The sequence below is a fragment of the Mustela lutreola genome, chromosome 5 (genome assembly GCF_030435805.1).
Source record: "Mustela lutreola isolate mMusLut2 chromosome 5, mMusLut2.pri, whole genome shotgun sequence".
Taxonomy (NCBI): Eukaryota; Metazoa; Chordata; class Mammalia; order Carnivora; family Mustelidae; genus Mustela; species Mustela lutreola.
In genome coordinates this window covers 43,356,287-43,381,999 of record NC_081294.1, presented here as the reverse complement: position 1 = coordinate 43,381,999, position 25,713 = coordinate 43,356,287, and the positions used below count along the sequence as shown (strand labels likewise).

Genomic DNA, 25,713 nt, shown 5'->3' with positions numbered 1-25,713 from the left:
AAGAAAATCAAAGGTACATATTTCCAGCATGCACCCTACCGTTAACTTCTCCGTATTTTTAAACCCAATTAAGAGTGTTCTGGTTCTAAGATTCCAAACACATTCTTTTTTTTTTTTAATGTTTTATTTATTTATTTGTCAGAGAGAGAGAAAGAGCAAGTGAGCACAAGTAGGGAGAGCAGCAGGCAGAGGGAGAAAGCAGGCTCCCAAACAGCCGGGAGCCCTACGTGGGACTCGATCCCAGGATCCTGGGATCATGACCTGAGTGGAAGGCAGCTGCTTAACCAACTGAGCCACCCAGGCGTCCCATCTAAACACATTCTTATTTGTGGCAGTATTAGATTCAAGAGTGATAAATTTTGACATAGAGGCACATATAATCACATTTTTAGTCTAACTAAATCAGAAAATTTTTTAGTATCTTTAATCAAGAACCACAAAATCTTAAAAATTCTGAGCTTACTTCATGATGACACCGAAAATAATCTAAAAATGGGTGAGGTAAACAAAATGTTATTACTCAACAAAATAATCTCAACACCTCAAAATCATGATTTAAAGTTAGTATCCTTATGATCTATGAGTATTAAGAGAGGCAGCTGGCACACACACAAGTAAGTCCTCAATTACTGTCAGTTATTATCAAAACAAAACTTTCCGGAAAAAAAATCTGGCATGAGATATAATCCAACTTTTCATTTGAGGAGATAAAAATCATCCTGAAGTTAAACACATAGGTAAACAGAGAGACATGTACAGATCAATTTCAGTATAAAAGAGGCCAAGAAATTTTACTTCTGTTTTCTCAAAGGACAGGCAGAACAACTGATTGGTCAATCCTGAACAATCTGTGGAGATCTGTTTATCCTTATCTAGTGCATTGTATTATTCTTCACCAAAATCTAAGCAAGTTCAAGGCCAGTCTGTATTTTCTCCAGATTACAGGCACTAGATCAATACAAAATACAATCGAAACATAGCTCATATTGGAGAGCAGTTTACCTGTAAGCATGGTTAAGAGAATATCAATAACAAGAATCTGGATCTTAGGTCTTAAACTAATGTACATAGACTAAGGCAGAATGAGAAATTGTTGTATTTCTTGTGTGGCTCACAGTCCCAAAGGAAAAAAAAAGGTAATTTCAGATGTTTTTACTGATTCTTAATTTTTCAGAACTTCAAAGCTACGGATATAGACAGGAGAAGATACTAACAGTCATCTAAGCCTATGGTTTTCAAGTTTTAGTATTTCCCATTACTTTCTATAAACCCAAGCAACTGCGCTTTTTAAATATGTATTACAGTTCCCATATAAATTTTCCTTCTTAAAAGGGATTGGCTACTCTAAAAATCACTAACATCTGACCCAACCTCAAATAAAAGGAAAAATCCAATGTGATTCTTGGGGCGCCTGGGTGGCTCAGTGGGTTAAAGCCTCTGCCTTCAGCTCAGGTCATGATCCCAGGATCCTGGGATTGAGCCCCACATTGGGCTCTCTGATCAGCAGAGAGCCTGCTCCTCCATCTCTCTCCGCCTGCATCTCTGCATACTTATGATCTCTGTCTGTCAAATAAATAAATAAAATGTTTAAAAAAAAAATCCAATGTGATTCCATCACATTCCCAGATCCCACTAGTTTCACATATGGAAGATAGCTCTCCCAATTCCTCGGAAACTGGTAGTATCATTTTCATTCCATTAAGTTGTGCTTGCATATTTTCTAATACATAAAGAGGCTGAAAGGAAAGTTTTGCTTTCCTCTATTATCCAAAATATATAATACATCCACAATATAAAAAGCAACTTAAAGGGAACCTGCACAAGACAGACAAATCAAAGAATACATTAAGCAAACCCCTATTTAAGCAAACCCCTATTTTTCTATTCCAGTTGCACTTACTTCTCTTGAGCACCATCTGCTCTTGAATTCCCAGTCAATATTACAAATGTCATTACCAGACCAGTAATATCAACCTAACTGCATCCTTAGACACTGCCAAGCAGTCTCATTATAAGATAAATTACTAAAAGACATTTTATCAAATATTACTTTCTCACCCAATATTACTATGCAATATAATAAAAATCCTCCAAATTATGTATCAAACATAAGAAAAATTATAGTCTGTAGACCACCTCTAAAACTTCTCTTTTCCCCTCCTTCAAGATTACCTATATAATTCAAATTAAAGGAATAAAGAAAGCTTATTGGTTTGATTATACCATTAACAAATATTTTATTTCTGGTTATCCCCCTAAAGCCAAGAAAAAAAGTAAAGCTAAAAATTTACATGCTAAATTGATCTCCATCTCATTTGTAGATTTTTCTTAAGAGTTATTAATTCTGAAGACAATACTATGATCCCTATCATTTACCAAGTTTCCAACATTTCCGTTATTATCTTAATGGTTTAACATAATTGAGTATTTGGAGATATACATTAGAGAAATGTATGTAAAGTTGACCTCAAATACTCACCCTCCCACAGTTGAAATTCCGTAACTTTTGACACCCCAAAAACTTAACCAACAGCCTACTGCTGACCAGAAACCTTAACCAGTAACAGTCCAATTATACATATTTTCTATGTTATATGTATTATATACTGTATTTGTAAAATAAAGCTAGAGAAATGAAAATATTAAGAAAATCATAAAGAGATAATACATTTCCAACACCATTCTGTATTATTAAAAAAAAAAATCCATGTACAAGTGGACTCCAGTGTTTAAACTCATCTTGTTCAAGGGTCAACTGTTTCAGGGTGAGGATTATAAATATACAATAGAAAAACTATTCAAGCTGAATCCTTAAATTTCATAATTATATCATTTGTAAATTACACCTCCAAAATTCTATATAAAAAGTGCTTTCAGGAGTGCCTGGGAGGCTCAGTCAGTTAAGCATGCAACCCTTGAATTTGGCTCACATCATGATCCCAGGGTGATGAAACTGAGGCCTGCCATCAGGCTCCCCACTCAGTGCAGGGTCTGCTTGAGATTCTCTCCCTCTGCCCTTTCCCTCCCCCTGCTTACAGGTACACGTGCACACCGTCCTTAACTAAATAAAATTTAAAAAAGAAAAAGAAATCCTTAAGGAGGGAAAGTTACTGAACATGACCTTCAGTTTGCCAGTTTTACTGAACCATCCAAGTCTAAGGAAAATCTGAGTGCTCTAGTTCTGAACAGTGAAAAAAGAGATTCAATAAAAAGAACCCCCCTAAATTTTCTTTAACCAATTTTCACTGTGAAAAATTCTCCAACATTATTTACTTGCTTTGCTCCTGGGCTGTAACTTAATCTCTGTGCCCCCACAGTTCTTTCATCTGTAAAACTGAAATTGTAACAGCAAGAACTGTCTATTGAATAGTAAGCACTGAATGTTAGCTATTAATATAAAATTAACTAACTCTAATTAAGGAAAGCTTTTCCACATTCCACCCTTTTCTGTCTGTCCCCAGAAGACTATTTAAGTATTCTGCTAGCAGTACTAAAATACAGGATTCCTGTGAGAGTAAGAATTTTTCTACAGAGTACCTTAGATGCCCAAGCACTTAATGTAGCAATAACTTTTCAGAGAATTTCTAAGTTGACTTGATGATTTTTTTCAAAGATTTTATTTGTTTGACAGAGGAGAGCATGCACAAACAGGGGGAGCAGCAGAGGGAGAGGAAGAAGGAGGCTCCCTGCTGGGCGGAGAGCCCAACCTGGGTCTCAATCCTGGGTTCATGACCTGAGCCGAAAGCAGAGGCTTAACCTGCTGAGCCACCCAGGCGCCCCTATTTTCCTTTTAAACAACACTATTTTATTCTAATGGTAGGTTAACAATTTGTTGAACTAAAAAGATTTCTGAAACAATCTTTACTCATCAAAGACATGAGGAGTATTTCCCTTGAGAAAAGTTACTAGAAAGTAAGTCAAAATGTTCATCTCACTTTAATCCCAACACTAGCAAACTAAAAATAGAGCACTAATCACATCTGGGGTGGGGGAGGGTTAATTTTATATTATGGAACTACCCATGCATGAACTGTATTAAAAAATTTAAAAATAGCAAGATGTAAAAAAATTTTTTTTAATTTAAAAATTAAAAATAAAAATAAACATAGCCAGGTGTAAATATGCAAAATAAACAAATATAAAAACATACATAAACGAAAGGAATAAGTACTCACCTTTGTAATGTTATGGGAAGTTACATTCTAAATAACGTATATAATGGAGTGCTACGGTAAAAACAATAAAATTGGGGCTCCTGGGTGGCTCAGTGGGTTAAAGTCTCTGCCTTTGGCTCAGGTCATGATCCCAGGGTCCTGGGATGGAGCCCGGCATCCCCGAGGCATCCTCCTCAGCAGGGAGCCTGCTTCCCCTCCTCTCTCTCTGCCTGCCTCTCTGCCTACTTGTGATCTCTGTCAAATAAATAAAATCTTTAAAAACATACACACACAATAAAATTCATACACCTCTGTATTGCTGGAATATCCTGGCGAGAACATGCATTATTTTTAAAGTAAGAAGAAAAATGCGACAAAAGGTACCAACATCCAATAACTACTAGTGGCATGTTAGTTATCTTAGTTATCTTACCTATTTTAGCTCTCCTGAACAGATCTTTAAAATCAGAACTGTAATTCCATAAACTAACTCCACTCTGTGATTTTTAATTAGTATGAGTGGGCTACTTCACAAATCTGAGGACCATTCATCTCCCTCTAATTCCTAGCAGGCAATATGGATGATCCAATTTCAACTTTTTCATGTGCAGGGAGTTTTATGTGGTTACTTTCTCAGAACTTCAGGGCTAATGTCTAAGAGCTAAGCATTCTCCTAAAAAGTTCTTAGTTTCACCTTCAAATTGGTCTTAGATCTATCTATTTACTTTGGTTTTTGTTTTGTTTTTTTTTGAAGATTTTATTTATTTGACAGACAGATCACAAGTAGGCAGAGAGGCAGGCAGAGAGAGGGGGAAGCAGGCTCCCCACCCCCGGCTAAGCAGAGAGCCCGATGTGGGGCTCGATCCCAGGACCCTGGGATCGTGACCTGAGCCGAAGGCAGAAGCTTTAACCCACTGAGCCACCCAGGTGCCCCAATTTACTTTGCTTTTTTAAGGGACTGTATCAGGGGTACCTGGGTGGCTCAACTGTTAAGAGTCTGTCTTCAGCTCAGGCCATGATCCCAGGGTCCTGGCATCAAGCCCCCCGTTGGGCTCCCTGCTCACCAGTAAGCCTGCTTCTCCATCTCCCTCTGTCCTGCTTGTGTTCCCTCTCTCACTGTATCTCTCTCTCTGTCAAATAAATAAATAAAATATTTTAAAGAAAAGATGTCAAAGATTCTATTTAAAAAAATAACAGGGGGTCTGGGTGGCTCAGTCAGTTGGACGACTGCCTTCACTTCAGGTCACGGTCCCAGAGTCCCAGGATCAAGTCCCGCATCGGGCTCCCATCTCCACGGTGAGTCTGCTTCTCTCTCTGACCTCCCCTCTCATGCTCTCTCTCACTCTCTCTCAAATAAATAAATAAAATCCTTTAATAAATAAATAAATAAACAAATAAAGGATTGTATCAGAAAACTTTCTGTTGAAGTTTTCCAGTTTTAGGAAAGAATTCACTTTTGGCTTAATAACACTATCATTTTTCCAACAATACCATTTGGTGTTGGCATTCAGATTCCTCAGAGCAAACAATGAAAGCATCAGAGCAAACAATGAAAGCATGATTATGGTACAGTACAGAAAAAAAAGTTTAAGGTAACAGAATTATTAGCTACCTACATGGAATTAAAAAAGTTCAATTTTCATCCTTTTCTTACCTGATCCGAAAAGCACGTAACACCATCAATAAATGTTACAGTAAAGTAACATTTAATGGAAATGTCAATGATCTCTCAGATTAACATAATCACTGATGCATTTTTTTGGTGGATTTACCCTGACTGCTGAATTACTCTTAAATTTCAAAATGTCTACTTAATCCCAAGTTACCAAATTGCATGACAGCTTTAAAGAAATTTCCATCAATAATTTTGCTAAAGTTCACAAAGAATGTCAAGTGTGCTTCCTTTAACCGAGTCTAAAAAGCTGTGAGCATTTATGTTCCCAGAGCAGGGAAGCATGAAGACGAACCATAATCCACCTCGATTAATAGTACAGCTTACTCTGGCAAAAATCAATGATCTCAGGGTCACGGGATCCAGCCCAGAGTTGGTCTCCCACTAGGGTGTGGAGTCTGCTTGAGATTTTCTCCCTCTCCTTTTGCCCCTCCCCTGCACTGGCACATGCTCTAAATAAATAATCTTTTAAAATAAATTTTAAAAATTAAAAATAAAAAGATAGAATCTATCACTTCACACAGAAGATCCCCAAAGTATTAAAGTATCAGTGGGTGGCTCAGTGGGTTAAAGCCTCTTCAGCTCAGGTCATGATCTCAGGGTCCTGGGATCAAGCCCCTCATGGAGCTCTCTGCTCAGCAGGGAGCCTGCTTACCCCTCTCTCTCTCTGCCTGCCTCTCTACCTACTTGTGATCTCTGTCAAATAAATAAATAAAATCTTTAAAAATAAAATAAAATATCAGTCAAGAAGACATGGGTGTCCTGGGTGACTCAGTTGGTTAAGCGTCTGCCTTCAGCACAGGTTATCTAAGTCAAGGTCCTGATATTGAGCCCTGCTCAATGGGGAACCGGATTCTCCCTCTCCTCCCAGCGAGGGTTCTCTCTCACTATCTCGGTCTCTCTCCCAAATAAATAAATAAAATCTTAAAAAACATGTATCAGTCAATATCGAACACTGGCAAGAAGTCCGGAAAAGAGAACCTGTGAAGCTGAAGGGAGTGTCAACTGCTCCCACCACAGGGAAGAACGATTTTGCAGTTATCTTATAAAATCCAAAAGTCCAATGAATCTAGCAATTCTCTTCTAGATTTGTACACAAGAAACTCACCCGTGTACAAAAGACATCAACTTGAGAAATAATTTCTCAAATAATTAGCCACCTTATTTCTAAAACATAAAACAACCACCTATGTGTCTGTCAAACAGGTAACGGATTAAGGTGCAGTTTATCCCTAACATTCAAACCTCTATATCTAACATAATCATATGGGGCACTTAAAAGATTAAAAAGCAGTACTATTTATAATTACTCCAGGTTAACTGGAGTGAATTAGGGCTGTCCCTGGGAAACCAAGACATAAAGTCATCCTATTTATAGCAGTCAAAGTCAGCATGAAATAGATCTCAAAAATATTACATTAAAAAGTTAGTTGCCAAATACATACTGTATGCTTCTGAACATGTTTAGAAGTGTTTTTAATATACGTTCACAGGTACAATTATTTTTAAAATAGTCTGTAAAAACAGACAAATAGAACCTCATAACAGAATAGTTATGAAATATACAAACACATATATGGACAACTAGGATTTTCAACGTTAAGTGCAGATAATCCAATAAAAAAAGGATATTCTGTTCAACAAATGGTGGAACAATTATACATCCATATCTACAGAAAAAAATGAACCTCACGTCACGCATCACATCATACTAAAATTTAACGGGGTGTCTGGGTGGCTCAGTAGCTTAAGTGTCTAACTCAGCTCAGGTCATAATCTCAGTCCTGGTATCAGAGCCCAGAAGACCTCAGGAGTCAGGCTCTCTGCTCAGCAGGGAGTCTGCTTGTTCTCTGTCCTTCCCCCTTGTCATGTGCTTGCTTGTATCAACGTCACTAGATCTACTGTTCAATCTATTTTCTAAACTCTTCACATTTACCACCTGTCACTTCCCTTCAAAATTCTTCATGGTAGATCTTTGGAGAAACGGTTGACTCTAGGACTGACAAAGGCAAAATACAAGTGAGACTTAACTGATAAAGAAAATGCTAAAAACAACAACAAAATAAGAACAGGGAACATGAAAGGACACAAGGGCCAAAACAAGAACAGTGTGAGCAACAGAATTAGTAAAAAAGCAAAATAAGTTAGATACCCCTGGATTGCAACCCGAAGAATAAAATAAGCATGACTCACTCCATATCGGGATGAGGCAAGCCAGAGAGTCCACACACAGGCCATACTTGAGACACAGCCTAAGAAAGCCTGGAAATTAAGTAGTTGTCACACCTGTACCTTCCAGATTCTAAATCTTTCAAACTTTTCTGAATAAGGAAATAGCTAGCAAATAATGGTCTACAGTCCCCTACTACATACATAAGCTTTACAAAACAGTTTAGACAACTACTTGGGTTTCAGAGCCTCAATGCTTTTTATAAGAGAAAACACAAGATTACTAAGCTATGTAAGAGCACTCTTAGAACATAAAAGAACTATACAAATACACAATGATACTGTTACACAGCCATTCAAATTAAAAGCCACAAGGATGACAACCATACAAAGTAGAAGTCTGTCCCATCTAGGAAGCCCCTTTCTCTGAACCATCTCTTAACATCTACTTTAATAATTATTAAATACCTGGGGCACCTGGGTGGCTCAGTCAGTTAAGCGGCTGACTCTGGGGTTTTGGCTCAGGTCCTGATTTCTGGGTGTGAGACACCAAGCCTGAGTGGTGCTCCACTCACTATGGAGTCTGCTTGTGACTCTCTTTCTCTCCCTCTGCCCCCCTCCTCCATCTCCATGCCCCCAGCACACTCACACTCTCTAAAATAAATAAATCTCGGGGCGCCTGGGTGGCTCAGTGGATTAAGCCGCTGCCTTCGGCTCAGGTCATGATCTCAGGATCCTGGGATCGAGTCCCGCATCGGGCTCTCTGCTCAGCAGGGAGCCTGCTTCCCTCTCTCTCTCTCTCTCTCTGGCTGCCTCTCTGTCTACTTGTGATTTCTCTCTGTCAAATAAATAAATCTTTAAAAAAAAAAAAATAAAAATAAAAAAATAAAATAAAATAAAATAAATAAATCTCTAAAAATAATTATTATAAAGTAACTGAAATACAGCAAGCTGAACAGCTAAACAATATTACAACATGACTAACTGCCAGAGGACAAAATAAGAAATCTATCTAAGTCATCTAAAGACATTTACTAAGGCCACAACCTGTGAAAAATTTTTAATTACTTTCTGTCTTATAAAGCCCACTCTTCATGAGCAGATTATTCCTAGCTCTTTACCACCTGGCTTGCAATTCAGCTTTCTCCACCAAGGCCAAATACAAGGTCCAAGAATACTTAAAAAAAGGAATAAGGTGACTTTTGAGATTTAAAAATATATAAACCTAACTAACCACCAGTGTTATCACCAACTACAAGTGAGATTACAATTGCTGAGTCTAAATTTAACTCCATGGTTCGAAGGACAGTGTTGCAACTAAAGGTTTTTCCCACTAGCTGTTGGGGTGGGGGTGGGGGGGCATTTTTTATCCCCACCTACTCCAACAACTCTGTCCCTTTCCAATGAACATATAATGCCTATCTGAAGAATTCTAAAATATTTAAAACAACAACCCAATTACAAAATATTGAAAAATCAAAGAAGTAATTTTACTAAAGTGGCAAAAAAAATGATTCATCAGGAATTCAGGTTTTATATTAAATTTCATCTTTTAGCATTGCTCCATCGATCCTTTGAACCATATGCAATTCACAAATGTATAAAAACTTAAACTGGGCGCCTGCGTGGCTCAGTGGGTTAAGCCTCTGCCTTCGGCCCAGGCCATGGTCTTAGGTCCTTGGATAGAGTGCATCCCCCCGCGACCCCCCATCCTCCCCATGGGGTTCTCTGCTGAGCAGGGAGCCTGCTTCCCCCTCTCTGCCTACTTTTGATCTGTTAAATAAATAAATTACTTTAAAAAAAAAAAAAAAAACACCTTAAACTAACCTCTACCCTTTACTTTCAAGGCAAAGTACTAAGATAACTAAAATCAAATTACAAGAAAAAGAACTACTGCGAAACAGGTCAGCAACGAACATTACCAAATCTTCTGATGCACCCTTAGCGGACTGTCAGCTGAGAACAGCAAACAATGTGAGTTAAATAAAGAACAAAGAACTGCCTACTTTTCTATCTGTTTGAAGTACAAAAACTTAGAAAGGATTTAATAACAAAAGTAACCTAACTTGGCTAGGCAGAAGGAAGGCAAACCAGTCTTACATTATTACAGTCTGCTTCATTTGTTCTTAATAAATGTGTGCAAAGGAGATATGCCAGGCTACCAACTGTTAAGTACCACAGTTTTCATATTCCTACCCAAGTGATAACCATTCACCAGAGGGAAAGAATATGCTAAGAAATATCTGAAAAGGAATCAAAATTCTATTATTGCACAAGGAAATTTCATTCTGATGTATTTTACTTTCTGACATATTCTACTTCAAGCAGTAACACCATTAGTGGACACCAAGTTTACAGTTTAAACCTATGTCATTATGTTTTAAAAGTTGAAGCCTAAAATGCTAATAAGGTAATCCATCTAAATAAGTGTAACTAGAATTGCTACATGAAGGCCACGTAAAACAATGTTATATTCTAAAGCAATCTGTTATTTATGGCAACACCAACTGAAGAACTTGGGCCATAGAAGATTCTGATCCCTTATCTATTGCTACTTTCTGTTAAGAAACATGGAAACTACTGGGTAAATGGAAACACTTACAGATATCAAGCTTCCTTGTAGTTTTTTTAACTTACTTGCAAGGATGGAAATTTTGTGTTCCCTCTGACTGCAAAAACTTCTTAAAAAACTAATCCTAAAGGCTCTAAAAAGAAAAAAAAAAAAAGGTTGAAAGCCATTCCAAGCCAAAATAATTCAGAAGAGCTAGTGCCAAAACTTATTAGTTTTATCTCAAATAGAGACATTTGTGATATTAAGTAATGTCCTGGATCTGCAACGATTTTCTAAAGCCAAGGAATATACTGGCTTTTAAAAATCACAAATATATGCTCATCTTTGAAGGTATCTTCCATAGTCGTATATAGAGGAGCCCAACAGCAGACGCGAAATAACTGAACTGAATGTGAAGAGGCTTTCATCCACACAAGATCCCAACTGCCCCAAGGGAAAGACTTCCAACACACCTCAATCACCTGTAATTCACCTAGCATAAGCTCCAGAGCTTAAATTTATAACTGGGCACCATCCTTTCCGTCCCAACTTCACATCTCAACCCACACATGCCGGCGAGATCTGAAACTCATCGCTCTAACCCGCTTTTTCTCCAACTGCAAAACGAGAATTAAACTATCTTCCCAAAGGTCTTTCTCAAGTCTGCCCCGTAAAGGAAAGACGGGAGAAAAGGTTTCAAGGTGTTAAGAGCAGAGCCTAACTTGCGGCTGCCGGGAACTTCCCACCATCGCGCCGAGCATCAAATCGGAGAAGGAACACCGTCCACGTTCATCTGCACTTATTCGTCTTTCTACTTTTTCCGGAAGCTCTGAGGGCGGCACATCCATCAGCTTTCCGTGCGCACACTCGTAGAAAGGAAGCCCAAAGCCCTTCGTGTCCTTTGTCACAATCCCACTTCCAAGCCGCGTCTCCCCGGAAGCCCACAAGTGGCTCAAGCACAAATGCCGCCGCACTCCGCGCTGCAGCTGGCCTCTTCGGGCTGATGCCGCTACCCCCGGGGACCCGTGCTCCGGGGGCCACGGCGCCCTGCGACCGCGCAGGGCGCCGGCCCAAGGACGGAAACAGGCTGGGGGCCTAGCAGACACACGACCTCGGTTCCACCCGACACCTGCCCCTTACCGTCGCCGTGCCTCTGACCACGTTTCCGCAACCACTGGACGTCCGCAACCACTGCAAAAAGCCAAGTCGCGGCACCTACCTCTCCGGACCGTTGTGGGGGCACGGGAGAGCCACGCAAGTTGCTCTGCAAGGCCCCTGGCACACAGCGTGGGCTCAGGACAAATAGCAATTATTACTTCCACTCATCCGTGCCTTGGCTGCTCCCCCTTTACTCCCTGTAAAACCGGGAGCAGCACCTCTGCTTCCCGAGCCCAAAACCTCCTGGGGATTTCGTGTCGCCCCCGCTGCTAAATAAAGCCTCCTCCCGGCCGGACCAAGCTGGAACCCGTCGCCGGGGCAGGAAAAGGATCTGCGGGCGCGCGGCGGGGAGGGAGACGGGCGGGAAAGGCCGGCGGGCGGGCCGCGCGGGGCCCCCGGATTCCGCGATCGCCCTGGGGCCCGGGCGGCGGCCGCGGCTCGCTCTCGCCCCGCGCGACCGTTGGGTGTGGCACGCGCACGCAGGGGACGCGGACACGGCCACGCGCGCCGGCCGGCCGGTGGGAGCGCGGCGAGGAGGGGGCGGGGAAACTCCGCGCGCTCGTGCGCCCGCCTGCGGCCGTTGGGGGGGGGGGCGGTGCACGCCTAGCGCGGCGGCCACCGCCACGACCGCTGCGACTTCTCTCGCTCACACGCGTCCCAGCTCCTCTTCGTCCCTGGGCCGTCCCGCCCCGCCCACAACACGGCATACCTGCGCGGCTGAGCGGGAGAGGAACAAGCGTTGCTCCACAGCACGGCAGAAGGAAAGATCCCCTCACGCAACTGCGTCCGCACACACGCGTGCTCCGTCGCCGGTCTATATAACCGCGACTCAGCCTAACTTGTTGCGGCCAGGTCGAGCAGGCTGGCGACCAATCCCGACTGCGTCCTCTGGGCTCTTCGAGCAGCAATTGGGTAGGGACTCAGGATGAAGGCGTGGCTCTTGATTGGCTTTGACTCATGCCTATGAGACTGTGAGGATCTCGTTTCCCTAGTAACGGATTGGCACTGAGAGCCACCAATTACTTAAAAGGACGGCGGAAAAGAGGGTGGGAAGTTCTTTGACCGATATTCATGGTAGCCAATAAGTGTGCGAGGCGGCTCCCATTCGTTAAAATGTGTTCCCTTGGGCGGAGATCCGTTTTCCATACAGGAGCGGTTGCTCCACAAGGTGGGGCCCGTGTACTTTGGGGAAGTAAACCCCAAGCAACTAGGAGGTGGGCGCCAGGGAGGCCAAGGGAGCCCCCGGCCAATGGCAAAGCGAGAAGGATCTGATTGACGCGGGGGTTGGACTGCGCCAAGGAGACCGAGCCCCAGGGCCGCCGTGCCCTCTGGGGATGTTCAGAGGTTCCTCTGGCCCGGGCTTCCGTCCTCTTTCCTTTCTTTCCCTCACTTGTTGGGTCTAGGCCCTGAGGCCTTTCTCCCACCTTTTCTGCAGCTCGGTACCCGGGAAACCAAGTACGAAAGTTCCCGTTTGTTTGTTGTTTTTTTTTTTTTTCTTTCTGTAGCAACTTTTTTATTTCCACGCGGCCACCTAAGAGCACTTGCTGGCTCTCACCATTAGTCAGCACTCTTGTGGGACGACAGTTTAGGAGCAAGCGAGAGGGGAGAGTAGCGCCGTCGTGTACCTGCGATCGCGTACAAAGGCGGCACGGGGAAGGTGCGGTTGAGTTTGAGAACGCGGAACTCGACCCTGCTGTTCGCGGCCGACGGCCGGCTGGTGGGAGCCCGCTGAGCTCTTTCCCGTCTGTTGCTGCCAAGGAACCGTAGCCTGTGAGGTCTCCGCTCCGGTTGGTCCTTCATGCAACATCCCGTGCGTCTCCACCATTGCCATGCAGTGTTCGAGTAGCTCGGGGTGTGGGGGCTGCTTTCGCGCCGCTGCGTCTTTAAAAGGTCAATTTGTCAAACTCCTACTCGGACGCCGCAAAGGTTTCCCGGAGCACTTCAGGGGTTGAGTGGCGCTCCAGCCCGGTCCTGTCCACGTCTCTCTGTTTTACTGGGCCCTCTGTTGGTCACCGCGAGCGTTTTGGAAGGAAATGGTCGATTCTCATTCCAGGCATGTGATCTCCCGTTAAGTTTTGCAGAGAATTGGGGAGGAAGCACCTGGGGTGTCTGTCGGGGGAGAAGGGGCACCGGCAGCAGCCTTCTGGGATCCGGGCGCGTCCCCTCTCATTCCCTGCGCGGGGTCTGGCCCCAGATGAGACTCGCGGCCGCCCCCAGGAGCCTAGTGAGAGCGTCCTTCTGGCCCCCCAGGTCCCACTGCCCCATTGCCCAGCTCGTTCAGCATTTATGAAACTCCTATTAAGGGCTGGAATCAGAGATGATCTGGATGCCTTCTCTGCTCCCCGTCACCAGTTCAACAGACTGGGGCACTTTGCTGGGCCAGGAGCCCCGCAAAGAGGCGAACAGGCGTCCGGGACTATGAAGGCACCGGATGGAACTCAGCCCAGAGGAGAGAGTCCGCTAAAGTTTTCTGGGAGTAAAAACAACCCCACCACCACCACCACCACCCCAGCCCCGCAAAGACGGGGTCAGCTTTGCTAAGGAATTGGAAGTTTATTCTGACGGCAGAGAACGGCCCCTGGAAGGCTTCTTAAAGGGTGGACTCGCAGATTTCCTTTTATAAGACAACTCTCCAAATTAAAATGCTAAGAAGAACAGATTTTCAAAACTTTAAGTTTACAGATTGGTAATTTAACCCAGATGGCCCGTGATAAGAGTCAAGGCTATTCTTAATCACATTTGGAGCGAATTTTAAGTGATAACAGCTTTCTGGTGAGGCTTTTTGGCAGTCACTATTAAAAATTGTGTGTATAGGGGTGCCTGGGTGGCTCAGTGGGTTAAGCCTCTGCCTTCCGCTCAGGTCATGATCTCAGGGTTCTGGGATCGAGCCCACATCGGGCTCTCTGCTCGGTGGGGAGCCTGCCTCCCCCGCCCCCCACCTCCTGCCTCTCTGCCTACTTGTGTTCTCTGTCAAATAAATTTAAAAAAAAATTTTTTTTTTAAATTGTGTGTATCATCCAAAACAATAATAGTACTTCTTGGTTTATAGCCACACTTTTTCACCTTTTTTTTTTTTTTTTTTTTAAAAAAAAACAAAGAAGCATATACCGGCGTGTGCAACTGCAGCATTGTCAGCTTTGTTAGAATACTAAAAAACTGGGGCACCTGGGTGGCTCAGATGGTTAAGCATCTGTCTTCTGCTTAGGTCCTGATCTCCACGTCCTGGGGTGCAGCCCCATATCCAGTCCTCAGCTTCTCCCTCTGCCTTTCCCCCTGCTTGTGCTCTGTCTCTCTCTCTCTCTCTCAAATGCATAAATAAAATCTTAAAAAAAAAATACTTAGAACCTGAAAATGTAATTGCTCATCAGTTGGCAAACCGACTAACCAGTCATGTGCAAGTAATATAGAATACATGCAACAGCTTAAAAAAGAATGAGGTAGAATATGCAGATATTGATGGGTCCTCGTTTGTCATTTGGATTGTTAATTGAAAAAAATCAAGTTCAACAAAATGCACAGTGAAATCCCATTTAGGATTAAAAAAGCAAAAAACAAAACTCCTGATTTCTGTATGTTAAAATCAGTATGTAAGTGCAAGGGAAGAATTCTAAATTTAAAACAATAGTTATTCCCCCTAGAAAATCCCCTAGGTTGGGAGTGAAGAGGATAATGTATCATTTGAAAGCTGTCCAATGAGACTGTGTTCATATGCACTGTGTTGTGTAATGGGAAATAAGAAGAAAGGAAGGAAGGAAGGGGAATTGGGATTACCAGAGGGAGAATGAGGACAAGAACCCTCGTGTGGCCATTCTTCCATTCTTCCACAGGAGAGAGCAAGCACTGGTTCTAAGGCAGGGGAGTCAGGGGAGATTTTCCCCCAGGAGACTTATAGCTTCAGTCCCAGCTGGGTAGAGGGACTACCAGCGTCTAGTGGGCAGAGACCCGGGCAGAGACCCAGAGACTCACAGGAGAGACACCCTCCATCCTCCCCACACCACACCCCTGCCATGACAAAGGTTTTCCGGCCAAAAGCTTAACAGTGCCAAAGCTGAGACACCCTGATCTGCTTCCTGAGTCACAGAGGAGAGAGTCCCTAGCCTCCTGCTGGTCTTCCTCTCCACTGGCAAGCAAAGTCTGCATACTCCTCCTGTATACTACTTTACCCCCTTCTCCTTCTGCCAATTCTTCCCAAAGCTATGAGAATCAGAGTAGGAAGAAACCATGGCCAAGATCCCAGAAAACACACTTTAGTTGGCGGGGAGGGGATTGGTGGCTGGGAATATTAGTTAAGGAATGATCCTAAGACTATCAACTTGATCAGTGTTTCCCAAACGCAGCTAATCATTTATGCAGGTTGCTTAAAAATATGTGCCTGTATGTGTCTTTAACCATTAAACTCTCACCTGTGAACAAAGATCTAGTATAATATTCATGACAACACGGCTTGTCCTAGAAAGACAGGAAATGAAACAGGTATGGAGCTGTATGGAACTGCTCTCACAGTGGACTGTCAAGCAACCGTAGAGAAAATGAGGTGGATCTATGCGTAGCTACAGAGCGATCTGCAAAGTGCAAAATCATGGAAAGAGTAAAAAGGGGTGAGTGATGCCATGGGGCAATTATTTCTATTTCTATCACTGCGTTGCCGTAGTTGTCTCTGCACATTCCTGGATGGTTTTGCTGTGTAGGCACAGGTTATGTCTGGAAGGAGTCACAAGAAACTGTTAATGATTGCTAATGGGGAGGTGAACTTGGCCAGGGTAGAGCAGCTTCGTTTTCATTCATCCAAAGTACACTTTGGTACTGATAATTTCTTTAACACGTGCATGTACTGTTTTTCAAAAGAAATTCAATGTTAAGTGTATATGTGAAGTGTAGGAACTACAAATGTGGAAACTTTGATCTTTAAAAAACAAACAGGATAGGGATTAAGAGTATACTTACCTTGATGAGCACCAAGTAATATATTGATTTGTTGAATCATTATATTGTACACCCAAAGCTTATATAACACCGTTTGTTAATGACATGGGAATTCAAGTAAAATAGGGGTCCCTGGCTGGCTCAGTTGGTGGAGCATGTGACTGTAGATCTCAGGGTTGTGAGTTAGAGCCCCATTCTGGGTGTAGAGATTACTTAAAAATAAAATATTTAATAAAAATAAATTTCAAAAAGAATTTCCTTTAGGTATATGAAGGATTTTGGAAATGAAGCATCAAAGTTTTAATCAGCCTGCCTACCAGACTACTAACATCTTTTCCTTTTGCTCCTTACCATACAAAAATCTAAAGAGACCCTTTACTGGCTTAGAAACACATGCCTAATTGGAGTCCTTCATTTTTGACATTGACTGTCTGCAAGCATATCACCTTCCTGAAACACTATGGAATGCTGGCTATGAGCTAGACAACCTGAATGTTCTCTATAAAGACAATCTCATTTAATGTTGACCACAGCCATAGTTCTCATTTCTCAGAAACAGGCTCAGAGAGGGTAAGCAGCTAACTAGCCCAAAGTCACACAGCTGGGGCTGGAAACTAGGACTCTCTGACTTCAAGCCCATGTTCATTTACCTACTTGTCAATATTACCCAGGGAAGAAGAATATAGCCCCGAGTAAGAAAAGGGGTTTGGCCTCCTCAGAAATCCCTGAAAGGCTGGAATAGTCCTTCATGTCCTCAAACATGCCATCAGGTAATGCTACAGAGATAGTTTTCCAGGTGATCTGAGAATTCTGGGATCCATGGCAAATCCTAGTAAGCAGGATTAAAAATTTTTTAAAATATATATTATAATAGTACCCATATATAACATAAAACCCCAGAGGATGTAGTTTATTGAAAAGAACATCTTAAGAATTATGACAGTATGTAATGTGTGCTTAAAAAAAATACCAAAAACTTGGGGTGCCTGGGTGGCTCAGTGGGTTAAAGCCTCTGCCTTTGGCTCAGGTCATGAGCCCAGGGTCCTGGAATCAAGCCCCGCATCAGGCTCTCTGCTCAGCGGGGAGGCTGCTTCCCTTCCTCTCTCTCTGCCTGCCTCTCTGCCTACTTGTAATCTCTGCCTGTAAAATAAATAAACAAAATCTAAAAAAAAAACAAAAAACAATATATGCATATGTGTGTATATATATATATATATATATCAGGGTTTGTGAAACCACAGACCAAGGTGTCGAAAGAATGTACAGCAGTTGGGGCACTGGGGTGGCTCAGTCGGTTGAGCATCTGCCCTCTCTATTCAGGTCATGATCCCAGGGTCCTGGGATTGAGCCCCAGGTCAAGCTCCCTGCTCAGCAGGGAACTTGCTTCTCCCTCTCCCTCTGCCTCTCTTCCTGGCTTGTGCACTCTCTCTCTCTCTCTCTTAAATAAATAGAATCCTAAATAATAAAAAAATGTTTTTAAAAATGTACAGTAATCTGACAGTCCTTCTCTTTGGAAAACTTGGATAATGAGGGTTTGAAGGAAACTTTCACTTTATCTGAATTGTTTAAAATTTATTAAGAAACTTTCCATGTAGGGGTGCCTGGGTGGCTCAGTTGGTTAAGCATCTCCCTTCAGCTCAGGTCATGATCTCAGGGCCCTGGGATTGAGCCCCACATCGGGCTCCCTGCTCAGCAGGGAGCCTACTTCTCCCTCTGCCTCTGCATTTGCTCGTGCCCCCCCTCAAACAAATACATAAATAAATAAAATCTTGGGAAAAAAATCTTTCCATGTATTATAAAATTTAAAAAATAATGAGGCGGGGCACCTGGGTGGCTCAGTGGGTTAAAGCCTCTGCTTTCGGCTCTGGTCATGATCCCAGGGCCCTGGGATCAAGCCCCACATTGGGTTCTCTGCTCAGCGGGGAGTCTGCTTCCCCCTCTCTCTCTGCCTGCCTCTCTGCCTACTTGTGATCTCTGTCAAATAAATAAGTAAAATCTTAAAAAAAAAAAAAAAAAGTAATGAGGGTGGTGCAACAGGGTGACTCAGTTGGTTAAGCATCAGACTCTTGATCTCAACTCAGGTCATGATCTTAGGATTTTGAGACTGACCCTGTATTGGGCTCCTCGCTCAATGCAGAGTCTACTTGAGATTCTCTCTCTCTCCCTCTCCCTCTGCTCCTCCCCCTGCTTTTTCTCTCTCACTCTCAAATAAAATATCAAAAGAAAAGTAACTTGGCACAACCCTAAGAGTGGCTTCTGTGTACTTATTATATACCAGGTACTGAACTCAACATTTTATGAACATTGTCTTATTTCTCATAATAATGCTAATAATTGAGATAGGTCTAATTATTGTCTTTCTCTTCCAGGGAAAGAAACTGAGGTTCAGAGAGGTTTATTGCCCAGAACAGCCAGGAACTGAACACAGGTTTGTCTAACATCTCTCATTAAATAGAAAGAGCTTTAAGTCCCTGATACTTAAGAAGTCTGACAGAGAATAAAGGAGTCAGGGGACAGCATGACACTTGTCCTCTGATCTTTGGATGCGGTGCTCAGAGCACCCTAAGGTGCTAGCAAGATTTCATGCCTTATCTGAAGAGGCTTGGGTGGTCGTTTGTTTGTATATACATATATTTTTTTAATTGAAGTATAATTGACAATTGGCAATGTCCTATTGATTTCAGGCACACCACATAGGGCTTCAACAATTCTATACGTTACTCAATGCTCACCGTGATAAATGTCACCATTTGTCACCATACAATATTACAATATTATTGACTGAATTCCCTCTGCTGTTCTTTTCATTTTTATGACTTATTGTATTGTTTTCTAACATAGCTTGTTTCCACTCCTTCCAGGTGCCTGGCAAGATTATTCTGTCCCGCCCCCTTAGAGACAGGCATGACCACATGCCCTACTTTGGCCAACACAACGTGAGCAGAAGTGACACATATCTTTTCCAGGAAGAAAGGTCTTTGGAGCCAGTGATTATTTGCTGAGGTCTTCCCTCCCCACACTAGCCCCCATATTCAATATCATTCTGTTCAGAGAATCTCCCTCAACCTGGGTCCCTGAGGAAAAATCATTTGCACAGAAACAATCCTCCAAACTGCCCAACCTGCAATGGTCATATGACATAAACAAGGTGGAGAAATATGTTGTTTTAAGCCTTTGAGGTTTTGTGATGGTTTGTTGCAATAGCCTTAACTGGCCTTTCTTGCCAGTTACAGATAAATTTCCAGATCTACCAGTGTTTCAGCAGATACTCAAAATCTGGATTACTCACTGTTCTTTCTTAACATTTTATTAATGGTATAAAAGTGTTTGGTCCTCACTTTTTTTTTTTTTTTAATTTATTGATTTATTGGGTGCCTGTGTGGCTCAGTGCCTTAAAGCCTCTGCCTTCGGCCCAGGTCGTGATACCAGGGTTCTGGGATCAAGCCCCGCATCGGGCTTTCTGCTCAGCGGGGAGCCTGCTTCCCCCTCTCTCTCTGCCTGCCTCTCTGCCTACTTGTGATCTCTGTCTGTCAAATAAATAAAATCTTAAAAAAAAAGATTTATTGATTTATTTATCTGAGAGAGATAGAGCATGCACACGTGTGGAGGGAGGGGCAGAGGGAGAGAATCTCAAGCAGACTCCATGCCCAGCATGGAGCCTGATACGGGGCTCAGTCTCATCACTCTGAGATCATGACCTGAGCCAAAACCAACAATAGCCGTTCAACCTACTGAGCCACCCCAATGCCCTTTGGCTCTCAATTTTAAATATTTTATAATGAAAATATTCTTTCTAAGAGGACTATAGTTGGACACTTGGGTAGCTAAGTTAAGTGTCTGCCTTCAGCTCAGGTCATGACCCCAAGGTCCTGGGATAGAGCCCAGCATAGGGCTTCCTGCTCAGCAGAGAACCTGCTTCTTCCCCTCCCCTCTGTTGCTCCCCCTGCTTGTGCACACTCTGTCCAATCAATAAACAAAATCTTTAAAAAATAATAAACAAGAGGACTACAGTTGAATTTATTTTTTTAAACTTTATTTGTAATTTTTCATAAAAATGCTTTTCTTAAAAAAATGCTTTTCTTGGTCTTATAGGCACAACTACATTTACATGTCAGTCTACAAATAGATTTTAAATTGTAGTAAAATACACAGAACATACAATTTACCATTTTAACCACTTTTAAGTGTACAGTTCCCTGGCTTTAAAAGTACATTCACGTTGTTGTGCGACCAAACCCCATGTTTATAAATGTTGTCAACTAATCGAAATATATCTTGAGCACTTGAGCACTTGAGGAATCCTTCAGGTCAGCATCACACAGTCTGCAACGATGCCTCATGCCAGGCTGCCTGTGCCAAGCCTGCACCCCACATCCCCTGTGCTTTGAAGCCCACCCTCTTCCCTTACATGTACTTCTCCAAGGGCCCTTTCAGCTCAGAACCTTTGATCCCAAGCTGAGGGTTTGTTGGTGGAGAAAGCAGTGAGGCAGCTAGCGGGCGCCTGTGTTATAACACGACAAACAGACCCTTGCAAGGGAGAGGACAAGAGCTCACAAAGGCCTTTCTTTGCAGAGCTTGACCCCAGCATCTGCAAAAGGGCCACTCCAGTAGGTGAGGTCCAGGGAGAAGGCACCACCCCGTCGTCTGTGAGCCTGTCATCTACACATGATTCCTGTCCTCACAATAACACTGCCTGCCAGAAAGGGCACATTTCCCAGCCCTGTGGTTTAGTGATAAACTGACTTATCCAGGGGCACCTGGGTGGCTCAGTGGGTTAAGCCGCTGCCTTCGGCTCAGGTCATGATCTCTCGTCCGTCCCGGGATCGAGTCCCGCATCGGGCTCTCTGCTCGGCAGGGAGCCTGCTTCCTCCTCTCTCTCTCTCTGCCTGCCTCTCTGCCTACTTGTGATCTCTCTCTGTCAAATAAATAAATAAAATATTTAAAAAAAAAAAAAACTGACTTATCCAAGTTTACAGGGCCACTAGGAGACTGCTGGGTGGTCTGGAGCTCGGAATTCCTGAATCCTGCTCCTTAAAAATATTTTTTTCTGTGATTCCTAATACATATTTAATATAGAAAATATGGCAAAGAGAAGTAGAAAAACAAATGAAAACCACGTAGAATATATATATTGGAATGGGTCGGGGTAGTACACATAGATCTGAAGATATGAAAACATAGTTCATCCGTCTTTGAGAGGCAATTGACTCTATCAAAATTGAAAATGAATAGCCATTCCACAGAAGGAATTCATTCTATGTAAACTTATAAGCAAAGATCTATATATATGGACTGTCATTACATCATCATTATTAGCATGAAAAGATAGGAAGCCACCTATATGTCTATCAATGGGGGACTGTATCAGGTATATGTCAGGGGCAAGTACCAGGAAGTCTGAGTAGCTGTCGCTGAAGTGAACATGGACTTATATTTCTCACCTAACAAGTCTGCAGCTGGCAAGGGCTGGTGAGCACACCGACCAGCATCTCTGTGATTCTCTTGGCATTTCCCTCACGGTTGTACTCTAGATATCATGTCAGTATTCTCAGCAAGAAGGGGAAAGGAGTGGTATCTGTTCCCCTGGTGAAGAAAGCAAGAACTTTCCAGAAACCTTGTAGCAGATTTCTGTCTGACTCCCTGGCCAGAGCCACATCACATGGGCACACCTGGCTGAAGGGAAGATGGGAAAGCAAGTACTGAGGGTACTTAGGGATCTAGCCTTTACAGTAGCAGAAGTAAAAAGGCTGGGACTGAGTGTTGGATTAGCCAACCAATGGTATCTGCCACAGGGCCTGGTGAAATAAACTATGGTACAACTGAAAAATACAGAATTATGTACCTGAGAAGAATGAAGGGGATATATATAAGTAAAAAAGAAGCTCCACAATATTTTATAAAGCGAGGAAAGCAAGGTGCAAAATTCCGTATAGATGCCTTTAGTTTGAAAAGGGGTGGTCAGGGTGGAAGGGAGACTGGCTTTTCCCTCTACATCCTTTTGTGCTATTAGACATTTTTTAAAAAAAGTATGTACATAGGGAGCCTGTCAGTCTGCATCCGTTCCAGATAACCTCTGTAACACTTGCTGTAGTTCCTTTCAGGCTTATTTGTATGTAAACAACAGGAATTTATACAGACATTTGCATACAGGAACTAACGCTGCACATTTTCCTCTCTCCATTTGTCATATCTAATGAGTTTCCATAACGCTGCCTGTCTCTGCTTCGCCTCCCCTCCTCCCCCATTCTCTCTTCCTCTGCCTTTCCTTTAATGCCTCCTACCCCTTTTGCCCCTACAGCGATCTTGCTTTTCTAATCCCAGTACACACTTGCACCCAGTGCTACCTGAAGTTTGAACCTTGCCTTCACTTCACCTAAGGAAATGCCTGGCAGGTGGGAAAGAGGTGTGAAGGGGTAAGGGGTGAGCATTTTGCCTGTAGGGGAGGAGTCCGTGGCAGGGAAGCCAGGAGTGATTCCAGCAATTAGAAGAGTTCTAATATTTTTTGATGCCTATCCTGTGCCAAGCAATGTGCTAGGGAGTTTGCCTACAGTATCATATATATTCTTCCCAATAATACCACAAAGTAGGTTTCTTTGAGGAACCCCTATAACAGTCACGCTGTATGCATACTGTCCTGGCGTCTCCTCCCACTCTCAGGTTTGGATAAAAAAATCATATAGTCACCTTAACTATCCTTGTTCTCTAAGTGAGGATATTAAGGCTTAGAGAGGTAATTGGCACATGAGAGGGCTAAAATTCAACTCTGCTCTATATGGTTCTATATGTTGTATATGGATTGAACTGTTGAGGCCTTAACCTCCAATGTAACTGTGTTTGGAGATGGGCCTTTAGAGAGTTAACAAAGGTTAAATGGGGTCTTAAGAGTGGGGCCCTAATCCAATAGGGCTGGTGCCCTTGTAAAAGGAGGAAGAGATGCCAGAGTTAACTCTCTCTGCTATGTGGACACAATAAGGATGCAGCCGTCTGCAAGCCAGGAAGAGGAACCTCACCAAGAACCGAATAGCCAGCACTTTGACCTGGACTTCCCGGCCTCCAGAACTGTGAGAACTGTGAGAAATGTGGTTTATTTCTCCCAGTCTGTGATATTTTGTTATAGTAGTCAGAGCAGACTAACACAGGCTCTCACGCCCATCCTCCTTCCGTCCCCCATGCTGGACGTGGGCCTCTTCATTCAGGGCCAGTGTGAGTCAGTGACTCGTCCTGGCCTAGATTTATCCCTTGCATTTTGTGTTCCTTGAGCCTAGGCCAAGGGTGGATCCATCAGCCTTTTCCCTAAACTGAGGTAGCCAGCTTGTGGTCACTCTCTGTATCAGTGTGAATCTAATCAGGAGAGGGAAACCACACCATAACTTGAACTAGGAGAGTTTAAAGGTTATAATGAGTTTGTGATAATGAGGCAACAGCTAGTAGTAACAAGAGAGCTCTAAAAACTATAAACAGTAGAGATACAGGAGGAGCCATTGCTGGTAGGGCCAAGATAGTCCATAGAGCATCCAAGGAAGACTTTCCCAACCCCCACGCTAGGCTGAGCTCCAGGCCTTGTGGCCCACTGAATGGCAGAGAAGTGGCTGTGATGCCATGCTTGTGGAACTTGCTAGAAATCCACCCTCTGGGCTGGAAAATTTCCCTCTAGGGTGCTGGAAAAAGCTATTCACAGAGGCACTTCACTGAAGTCAGTCTGCTATGAAAGTACACGAGGGAGGGCAGACGCTGGAGGAAGCTGCTGGCTGGTAGGTGCTGCCAGTCCCTGGGAACAGCAGGAGCCTGGTGCCGAGGAAGCCATCCTCAGAAGATGGGCATGGGGCAACGGACCACATGGCAAGGGCCTGGAGAGTGAGCACACTAGAACAAGGAAGTAAATCCTTTCCCCCTCCAGTGTGTCTCCAGGACCTCTACTGACAAGCACGGTTCAACATCCTGCCAGTGGGCAAAGGAAAAAGAAAATATTGAAAGGGTCCAGATTGGGGCACCTGGGTGGCTCAGTTGGTTAAGCTTTGGCCTTTGGCCCAGGTCATGATTTCAGGGTCCTGGGATCGAGCCCCACCATCAGGCTCCTTACTCAACAGAGTCTGCTTCTCTCTTTCTCTGCAGCTCCCCCTGCTTGTCCACGCTCTCTGCCAAATAAAAACCTTTTTTAAAAAATTAAAAAGGGTCTAGATCCATTTTCATAGAGCAAACGTAAAGGGTGAATTGGAAGTGAAACAATGAATAATGAGCACACTTTCTCAAAAAGCTTTCATGTATCAAAACGACAGTTTTCCTCAACCAGTGGTTCCCCAAACCAAGCAGAGGAGGGGTACTAAAAGTATACCTTGAGAGTAAGGGGCAGTGAAGCAAGGGCAAAGCCTAGAAAGCTGGGTTATTAATAAGCTGTCCAAGCAGTTCTGTTGATTCGAGCTCTCTGAAACTACTGACTCTGACAGGCAGGTTCCTTGGACTTCGCAAGGAGGGCGCACCGCCCCGATGCTCCCGTGTAAGGAGATGGGGCCTGACTGCAGGCCTGTTTCTCTGTTAGTGTCTGAGAGCACCTCTGCCTTCATGGTCTTCCCCCATGGCTGTGGGTCTCATAGCCTTGTCTCTTCATTTCTCCACCTCACTTTGTGCCTGCCTCTCAAGCCCACTCTGTCTCCCCACTTGTGCACTTGCTGTTCCCTCTGCCTCCCTCCTTCCCAACTAGCTCCTCTTCCTTCTTCCGAGGAACGTGTACTCTCCACCCTTGACTCTCATTACCTCCGCCCGGAGCCGCCTCCTCCGGAACCCTGTCTCCCGCCCCCAACACACCCCAGTCTGAGTTAGAGATCCTTTCTTCGCTCCCAGGATACAGCCCTTCTAACACTGCCTTTTCACCGCCTGCTTCCTCGCCTCCCGACTGGGCGACGTCTTTTTCACGAGGGCACCTTGGGTACCCAGCCCCGCGCGGGCTCCGGGTGGGGACTCATTGACCGGAGTAAATGTGATTGTCCCTTTAGGGAGGGGCGGAGTCTGCCGTCTTCCCTGCGGGGTCCTGGTATTCCCAGCCGGTAAGACACACCTGACACGGAGCACGTGGTCTAAAAATGACCAGT

General features: G+C 43.6%; 1 protein-coding gene and 1 long non-coding RNA gene across 5 annotated transcripts in view; one reads left to right on the top strand and one right to left on the bottom strand.

Annotated features, from left to right (window-relative positions):
- Positions 1-12,558, bottom strand: part of G3BP1 (G3BP stress granule assembly factor 1) — a 32,776-nt gene extending 20,218 nt beyond the window's left edge. The window contains exons 1-2 of one of the 3 annotated variants that reach the window (XM_059174095.1): positions 12,414-12,549; positions 10,633-10,700 (exon numbers count right to left, since the gene is read on the bottom strand). The gene's annotated coding sequence lies outside the window, so the exon portion shown is untranslated. Of the gene's footprint in view, positions 1-10,632; positions 10,701-11,686; positions 12,113-12,413 lie in introns of those variants that run through there. The other 2 variants (XM_059174094.1, XM_059174096.1) reach the window with 2 other exon arrangements.
- Positions 12,559-12,637: 79 nt separating this feature from the next.
- On the top strand, positions 12,638-20,184 carry LOC131831803 (uncharacterized). 2 transcript variants are annotated; one of them, XR_009353808.1, is made up of 5 exons: positions 12,638-13,761; positions 16,166-16,302; positions 17,299-17,397; positions 18,997-19,055; positions 19,489-20,184. It is a non-coding gene; the product is annotated as an uncharacterized LOC131831803 (long non-coding RNA). The 2 variants fall into 2 exon arrangements; XR_009353807.1 differs by lacking the exon at positions 17,299-17,397 and having other exon boundaries at positions 12,639-13,761.
- Positions 20,185-25,713: the final 5,529 nt, after the last annotated feature.